Source organism: Panthera onca, chromosome B2 (assembly GCF_046562875.1).
Source record: "Panthera onca isolate mPanOnc1 chromosome B2, mPanOnc1 haplotype 2, whole genome shotgun sequence".
In the NCBI taxonomy this organism is placed as follows: domain Eukaryota; kingdom Metazoa; phylum Chordata; class Mammalia; order Carnivora; family Felidae; genus Panthera; species Panthera onca.
This window is the reverse complement of record NC_138343.1, coordinates 121,139,296-121,148,075: the sequence shown is the minus strand read 5'-3', so window position 1 is coordinate 121,148,075 and position 8,780 is coordinate 121,139,296.

Here is an 8,780-nt window from a genome sequence, read left to right as displayed (position 1 = left end):
GTCCTTTATTCTTCCTTATCCTCATCCTCTTAGGGGTATGGACTTTATACAAAGTAATAAAGGTATTTCTAGTGCCTTTTTTTCTGGATCCCCTAATGATCAGAGGGGAAAACCGAGCTTTACAGAGATTAAAGTAGCATGCTCAAGGTCATACATACGGTAAGGGGCAGAGGAAGGATTCAAACCCAGGGATGTCAGTCTCCAAAGCCATGATCTTTGACCATCTCACACTTGTCTTGGGTTCTGCTTTGGAAACAGCTACATACTTATGGCTCATGGAAAACATCGCGTTGTTTCTCCTTTCCATGCCTCCTTCCCCCTGCCCCTCCCTGGCCCCACTAGGCCATGTGACCCAGGAACTCCTCCAGCACAGCCCTTCTTGCACAGACTGAAACCACTTGTTTGCATATCTGACCGCCCAGATAATTGCTGAAAGCCCAGGCAGGTGCCACTGCAGGTGCGACTTTCCACTGAAGTCTCGATCCGAACACAGTGCCTGGCACACAGAAGGTGCTCGAAACAATTTCCAGGAATGCAGTGAAGGTCTTCCTGATACTCTGGGGTGTTTGTTTCATTGTGTATGGGGGTGGGGGTTGGGTCAGGGCCGGGGGACAGAATAGTCTTTACCATTTTGTGTAGTTTTTTGGATATGTCAGCGTGTTCACAAATGCTGGAAAACATAAACGCCTTTGAGGTCAAGCGATGGTGTGGGATCATATCTGGTTCCCAGCTTCCACCTCCCCTCGCCTCCCCTTTTCTCACCTGCCCTGTTCTCCAGCTCAGGCCCCGGCGTCTTCATTAGTTAAGTCTAGGACCAATCCCATGAATCAACAGGAAGAATTTCAGCAGCTCCAGTCTCGAAGAACCCACAGTTTTGTTCTTATACCTGGTCTAGCCCAAGCTCATCCTTATTTCTGAGACCTAAGCCACATCTTGATTCCAAATCTTGTCAGGGGACTGTATTGTGCAGGGGACTGCCTCTTGCTGACAGACATTCTGGATGTCATTTCCCAGCTTCTGGGTCTCTTTGGATCTGTAGAAGCTTCTTCTGGGCTCATGAGGCAGTCTCATTAATGCATATTTGACCAGATGCTATTCTCTGTCACCCCAACACGGGCCCAGTTCTCCATTGTGAATGCCAGTGGCTATGATGTCTTAGCACCCGATGGGCCTTTTTTCATTCGTTCTAGCCTATCACGGGTCACTTTAGCTCCAAGACCTTCCCCTCCCAGACCATCCTATACTGTCTCAGGCCCCACATCAGTTAAGGGCACCCTTTGGGTCTGTGCTGGCCCCACAACAGAATCCCACCAGAGGGGTGACTCTGCAGCTGTGTGTCTGCCAGCTCCCCTGTGTGCTGTGTTCAGAACTGATAATGAAAACACCGGAAGGGGAGGCACAGGGGTTTCAATTATATCTGTTGAGTTTTATTTCTGAGCTGGGTGACGGGTGCTTGGGTGTTTGCTACACTATTGCACACACAGGAAATACATACCAAAAAGGGAAAGTGGATCATGGTGAAGGACAGAGTGGAGCACGCACGGAGGAAGCTGAGGGGACGTAGGGCCACTCCTTCTGGCACGGCCCCAGAGGCTCCTGCTCGCGGAGGTGGCCTGGATGACAGCAGGACATGAGGGGGCAGGAGCAAGGACTTCGAGGAGCCGCACTTCTGAGTGTGCCTAGCCGTGCCTTTGAGTCACTGAGGTCTCTGGTTCACAGGCAGATTCAGATTCAGATGGTCCGGGGTGGGGCCCGATTGCACTTTGAGTGTCAAAGAATCAGAGGGCACTTCAGAAAAGCTCCCACTCTGAGCCTCCTCCCAGGTCTCCTTCCCAGGTCTCAGGAGCAGCTGCCTCCTGGATCTGGCCCCTCCCAGACACAAAGGAGGTGCTCAAACGCCAGTGTAGACCTTCCTGGGGAAGGCCTCCAGCGTGCTTGTTGGCACGGAGCCTGAGACAACTCAGGACCTTCACACGCAGCCCAGAGGAGGTACAGGAAAGGCAACACCTAGAGAGAAACCCACCAAAGAATTTCACCATCCGGGTACCGTTCTCCTCCCTTTGATCGGAGGGCACACACTGAACTGACCTCACAGCCTGAAAAGAAGCCTGTCTCTGACCCGCTTACACAGAAATGTAGTTAGTTAATTAACACCAATTAGTTAACACCATTCAGTGACAGGTGTTAGGGGTAAATGTTCCGCCAAACCATAAAAAATAACTTTGCCGACTACCTATAATAATCAACCAGCATGCTTTTTATTAAGAGCTATCACCAGTCAATCAAGGATCCTCAAATATCTGGTTAAAGAGAAATACTAAGGTGTGGGAAAGAGCAATTAACCGTGGGAGAAACAGATACAAGAAAGAAGATGGGAAACACCGAATTCGTCTCAGAGAGATCTGAGGGCACAGCACATTTGTCCACAGCAGCGGGCTACTATGGACAAGGAGCAGGCGATGGACGGGAAGAGGCCTCGAAGAATTAAACGTTGGCGATAAAATGAAGTAAAATGAAAAATCAATAGAGTTGAATCATTGGTTTGGCTGAAAACTACGTACCGATCTGGAAGATAAAGTTGAGAAAATTGCTCAGAATAGAGGGCATGACAGAAAGGGAAAAATAGAAGATGGAGCAGAGATCTAGAAAGCTGTCAATGTAATTAGTCCAAGATGAGAGAACAAAGGTAGAGAAGCAAATAAATAATTAAAAAATAACTTTCCGATGAAAAACACTCACCATGTGCTAAGGACTATTCTGTTGAAATTTAAAAATTCTTAGCATAAGGCTTGCAGAGAGACCTGCCAGGATACCTACAAACCTCCCCCCCCACCAAAAAACAAACAACAACACAACAAACAAACACGCACACAAAAAAAACCCAAAAACAAAAATACAAGCATAGGATTGTCATCATGTGCTTTTCATTAATAATACTGACTTTGGGCATACCTGGGTGGCTCAGTGAGTTGAATGTCAGACTTTGGCTCAGGTCCTGATCTCATAGTTCGTGAGTTCAGGCACTGCAAGGGGCTCTCTGCTGTCAGCACCGACTTCAGCTCAGGTCATAATCTTGTAGTTGATGAGTTTGAGCCCCGCATCAGACTCACTGTTGTCAGCACAGAGCCTGGTTCAGATCCTCTATTCCCACCCCGCCCCCTGTCTGCCCCTCTCCCACTTGTGCTCTCTCTCTCTCTCTCAAAAAAATAAAATACTGATTTTGGAAGACAGTAGAGCAAGATTTCAAAGTTCTGAGGAAACATTATTTTGAGCCTACATGTTATAGCCTGCTAACCTGTTACTCAAGAATCCAAGCAAAATAAGCTAATGACTCAGAGTGTTTCTCCTGTTTACTCTTCTGGGTGTGACCTGGGATGTAACTTAGGAGAAAGAAAAACAAATCCAACAAACAGAAGAACTGCTGAGGAACAAAATGAAAAGAAATGTCAAATTATCAGCAGTAAAACAGGCCTAGAAAGTAATTGGCCCAAATTAGAACAGAGTAGACCGGAGATGGTAACTGACGAACACTGATTACAAAACATGTGTAACAAGCTGGAAGATCTTAGATGTGTAAAAATGTCCACGTATGTCTCTTCTCTCCGTTAGAATAAAGGAAATAACAACTATTCAGAAGTGATGATAAGACGAAGTGAACCGAAGTGTGACATGACCTGGGAAAATAGAAAGGGTGTAAATAAAGGGAATCCATTTTTCCCTTATTTTTTGGATGGACATTTTTGTAAATATAAAATTGCATTTACATCTTCATGGGCCTTACATATTGCTGGGTTCTGCAATGAGTGTTTATATGATCTTAATGTTATGAATGTCTCTCACTGGTTTTCAATTTTTAAAGTCAAGCTGTAGACAAAGTACAGAAAACTAACTTAAAATGACAGAACAGAGTACAAAGGTTCCAGCCTGGATCATAGTAATCAGCTGACGAGTCGCACAGAGGAAAGGGTGTGGCCAAGGCTAGGCCGAGGGGATCTACTTTCTTCCTCTTACAGAACAGAGCGTGGGTTGAAGATGCCACAAATTGATGAATCAAGAAGCAAGGATCGAGGCAGATTATTTAAAGGGACGCACGTAACCATTCAAGATCTCAAAATGTTAATGGAATTAATAAAAGTTGGAAGGTGGAATGCAGGTGAACTCAGAGTACAAAGCGTATTAAGTGCACACACCTTTCCTCGTGGGAAGATTATGTATTATTCGAAGTTGATAAGGCCAGAAACACAGGCACACACATACCGATTAGTTCTGTAGTATAGACAGACCTAAAACCAGAACTGTTTAAAAATGGTTGCTTCTCAGTTGAACAAGGACAGGCGAGGGGTTGTTTAGTATAATGGAGAGAGTTTCATGTGAATCATGAGGTACCCTTTGAGTTTATGTTTTTTAACGTGCTATGAACAGTGTTATAAATAATAGCATATATATTTCAAAGCTCTCCCAGTGATGCTTTTTTATGCATGTGGTAATTGGGACGAATGTACTCTATGCTCCAGGGTATCTTAAGCCTCCGGCCCTCTGACCTCTGGTTGCCATAAGAGAGCTGAGATCCCCGGGTATCTGGGAGACGCAGCCTGATTGCAGAGCATCTGGGAAGCCTGCCCTGGGTCAGGTGAGGGGAGGAAGACACCTCCTGGTCTCCTGTGCCCTGTCCCTAGCCTGGCCGGTCTGCTCAGCAGGGGGCTCCAGAGAGTCACCGCCCAGGAGAACCTCCTTCCCATTGCACCTGTTCTTTCCCTTCTGCCTGCACTTGGAGGGTGAGAGGCAGTGCAGGATAACTCACCAGCCTCCGGCCATCCATGCTGGATTTCCCCTAAGCCTGAGCTGGGACTTTAAAAAGAAAACTCCACAGCCTATGGTCCTTCTTGGCTTTGGATTTGCTTCTCTGCTGGGAATTTCCCATGTCCTTTTTTTTTGGAGGTTACTGAGGCTGCCTGTGACCTACATTGAAGGGGGACATCCCTAGGATATCCCAGGGACGAGACTGGGGCTTTTCAGATGAGGGTTTCAAACATAGTTTTAGGAAAACGTTTTGTTCGCGGGTGTCTAAAGCAAGCCTTCTGGAAGGTGTCCTCGTGGTCATTAGCCCACCAGGTCCGAGCATTCACATCGTCCGTATCTGCTGCCACGTTAGTCAGCACCCCAATCACTGCTGACTCACCCCAGGGCCTGTGCAAAGCATCAGAGTCACTTCTCTGAGGCTTCTGCCAAAGAAATGATAAGCAGCCTTCTGGGAAGAGCCCAGTTTCCGATTGCGGCCGGCCACCCATCGAGCATCAGCAATTTGCCTGATCTTGCCTGTTAGCGGAGGATATGTCGTCGCCTCACTCCAGTTACACTTTCCCACGCTACACCTCATGGCATTCCTCATCCAATCTTTCTTACCTCAGGAGGAGTCATTCTACTCCAGCCTCGTCTTACAATTGCCATGCCAGTGTGACTCAGTTTCCAACGACGCGCTGAAAACTCCTCCTCGGAATCTTACGGACCCCGGGAGGTCATTGAATCACAGCGAGGCAGAATTGCCAGGGATCTTGAGGTCACCCTGTGTCGCTCCCCATTTCCCGGTGGGCAGTTGAGGCACAAAGAGATTAACTGACTTTCCAAAAATCTTACAGCAAATAGTTCCTCCAAGTGGAACAGGAGGTACAGAAATATACAAGCGTCAAAGAGATAGGGGTATTCTGAGGACAATGAAAGATAATTGCAAATTCTAGTAACTATTTTGGACTTCCTTCCCACAGATAGTAAGCAGCTGGCCTCTATATCCACCGAGGACAAGATAAAGGGGGAAAAAAGGTTCTTAATTACAGTTTGAGTTCATATGTAAAATTAGAAGTGCTTTATTTTGATGTTTTGAGCTCAGAAATAGTGAATGGTGGAAGAGGGTGGAAACCCGTTTTCCGGAGGGCTCCAAGCCCAGGTGGGGCCCCCGTGAGGGGGTGTGAGGAATGAGGTAGGGGAACAGCCCCGGGTTCTGTGTCGCCTTCGTTGGGGGGGGGGGGGGGTCGCTGCATCCCATGCCAATAGCCCGAGTGGGATTTCAGTGCCTGCATCAAATGTTGTCACTGAGGCGTCTCATCAGGGTGTCCATGTGTCGGATCACGAGGTCGGCCACGGGTAAATAAGCCTCAGGAGGGCACAAATTCCTAAATAGGAGAAATCAGACTTTCATGTAACCTCCTTGAGAAAGGAAAGCACGTGAGAATCTTCAAGATAGGTAAAACCTTGAAGCTCAGCATTATTTATCCCTTTGGGGGGCTTTGGAACTATTTCTCTGATGTTTGAAGCGCACCCGCAATACGTGCTTCTTGAGTCCTTTTTGCCTGAATTGGAGGTATCTTCGGGGAAATGCACTCTCTCAGTTTGCAGTAATAACTCACCAGAAAGCAGTTCTGAGGGGTGATTTGTAACTCTCTGGGATCCTGAGGCCACCGGCTCGGACTTGGGCTGTTAGTGGTCCGCAGTCAGACTGAGCTCCATCCTCAGAATGGATATTGCCCTGTTCCCCGGGAAGCAACGTAAAGCACTTACTGAAGCATTTACCCTGAGCTGAGCTCGCTGAACCTGCTCCCCTCCCCTGCTCCCTCCTCTGATATCCTAAATGAAGGGATTGAGTTCACATCTCCCGGACAGTATTTGCAGAAAATGTACTGCACCCTTTCCTCAGGATGTGTTTAGTGCGTTCTAATCTTTCGAAAGACTAACTCCCTGAACTTAAGGTTAGAAATAATTAGACAAGAAAATCCCTTCTCTTGGTTTCTTGTAACTATCCAAAATGATGAGTAGTGGAAAAATCGCTGGAGGTCAGATCTCTCACTCTTCCTGAACCTTTGCACCGTATTGTTTATAGAAAGAATGTGACATCCCTTGGCATGATAAGGTGAGTGTTGCTATTTCTGCCTTTTGGCTGTTTGTTACGCTTTGCTATCATAAGCAAAGGGGCAGATAGATACCGAAACCTTAAAAAAAAAACTAAAAAAAATGATTACTTGGGACTGTTCGGCATGTTGCTACAGAAAACACCTCTCTTTATTTTGGCAAATCCATTTCGGAAAAGTGATTTAAATCTTGGCACAAATAGATAGCTTTTTACATCCTATTTTGATTGCCTTAGAGGTCAACCATACAGTAAGCAACATTTAAGTTTTTAAGCTCTGAAGGGTATTAGGTGTCCCAGTCTTCTTTTTCTTTTTTAGTGATTGACATACTTTGATGCTTGTATAAGCATCGTCTCTATGCTTCACATAAAGTGCTCTGAAAATAAGTTCCAACACCCTTCCGTTCTCCAGAGTTCCAGGTCCTTGAAGTTAGGGATTGGTTTTTCATATTAGTCATGCCAACATTTCTTTTATCCCTAGGGCAGATCAGTGCCTTAGACAGAGTGGAGACTGAATACAAGTTTGCTCTTCTGAGCTTAAAAAATATAAAAATCACTATATGATAATTTGAATAGTCTTGTGTCCTGGGGAAATAGCACGCTTATTTATGAGGACGCCCAAACCAAGTGGTATTAATTATGCTACTCTACTGATCTCTGAGTAGGCACATTCATCCCGTAATCAAGAATACAATGTATACCTGAATCTAATATTATACTGTATGTTAACTAACTGGAATTTAAAGAAGAACTTAAAAACTAAAACAAACAAAAAAACCCCAAAAACCAAAAAACAGAACACAAAAGCCAGGTGTCCTGGCTTGTCAGACGTACAAAGTCTGAGGTCAGGTTCTTGTTTCTTGGCTGAGGGTTATAGCCCGAGTGGTGAGGGCTCAGGGCTCAGCCTACTACCCAGACAGATGCGACCTGGCCCCGTCCACTGTTCCAGTGTATTCAGAGCTCATTACATGTGACCCCCTTGAACATCACTCCCCAGAAAACTAGACCACACTGTGTGACCGGAAGGCCAAGACTGGGTCATTTATAACCTTGTAACTGCTGGAATACCTTCTAGAATTTTTGTCATGCTCTCCAAAGTGCGTGCCTGGGATCTGCAGGAGTAGAAAATACTTCACAGTTGAAAACTTGAGAGACACAGTAGGTGCCCATAAAGCAATCTAAAAAGAAACAAGTCAGTGGGGAACATGAACTGACATTTTTATAGGAGTTTAAAATCAGAAATGTACTGACTCAAGTGTTTTGGATTAAACTCACTAAAGCAATAAATTCATATCTTATAAAATGACGCCTTCTAGTAGGAGGAGCTGGCCAGTTAATGAGGGGGTGGTGACATGATGTGCCAGGAAAGTCTCTGGGGCCAGTGCTTGGACCATGTCATCTACAACTTCTACCTTTAGTTCTTAAAACCTCTGAAGCCGTCCCTCACTTTTTTTTTTTCTTTTTTCCTACATTGGTTCTATTATGGCAAATGTAAAATTTTCAATTTGATCCGCGCCCAAGAAATAAAAATTAGGTGAACATGTTTTTCATCTTATTTCTGTTAGGGAGGAAAATGTTTCTTCTGCCTTCTTCTGTTCTGTTCCTGGGGCCTGTAAATTAAACTGACAAAGGACAGATTAAGAAGAGAAAAAGCATAAACATTTTATTTTTAATTTTACATGCATGGGGGTGGTTTCCCTCCCCACAAATGAAAACCCAAAGTAGCAGTTAGACTGGGGTTGGGGAAATTATATACCATTCAAATAAAGAGCAATAGATTGTGGAGAAGTGTCTAAATGAAGGAAAGGGGGTTTGAGCTTCTAGGGGTGAGAAATTACGGGAAGGTAAACATTCTGGAAAAACTAATGCTAGATAAGGGTTA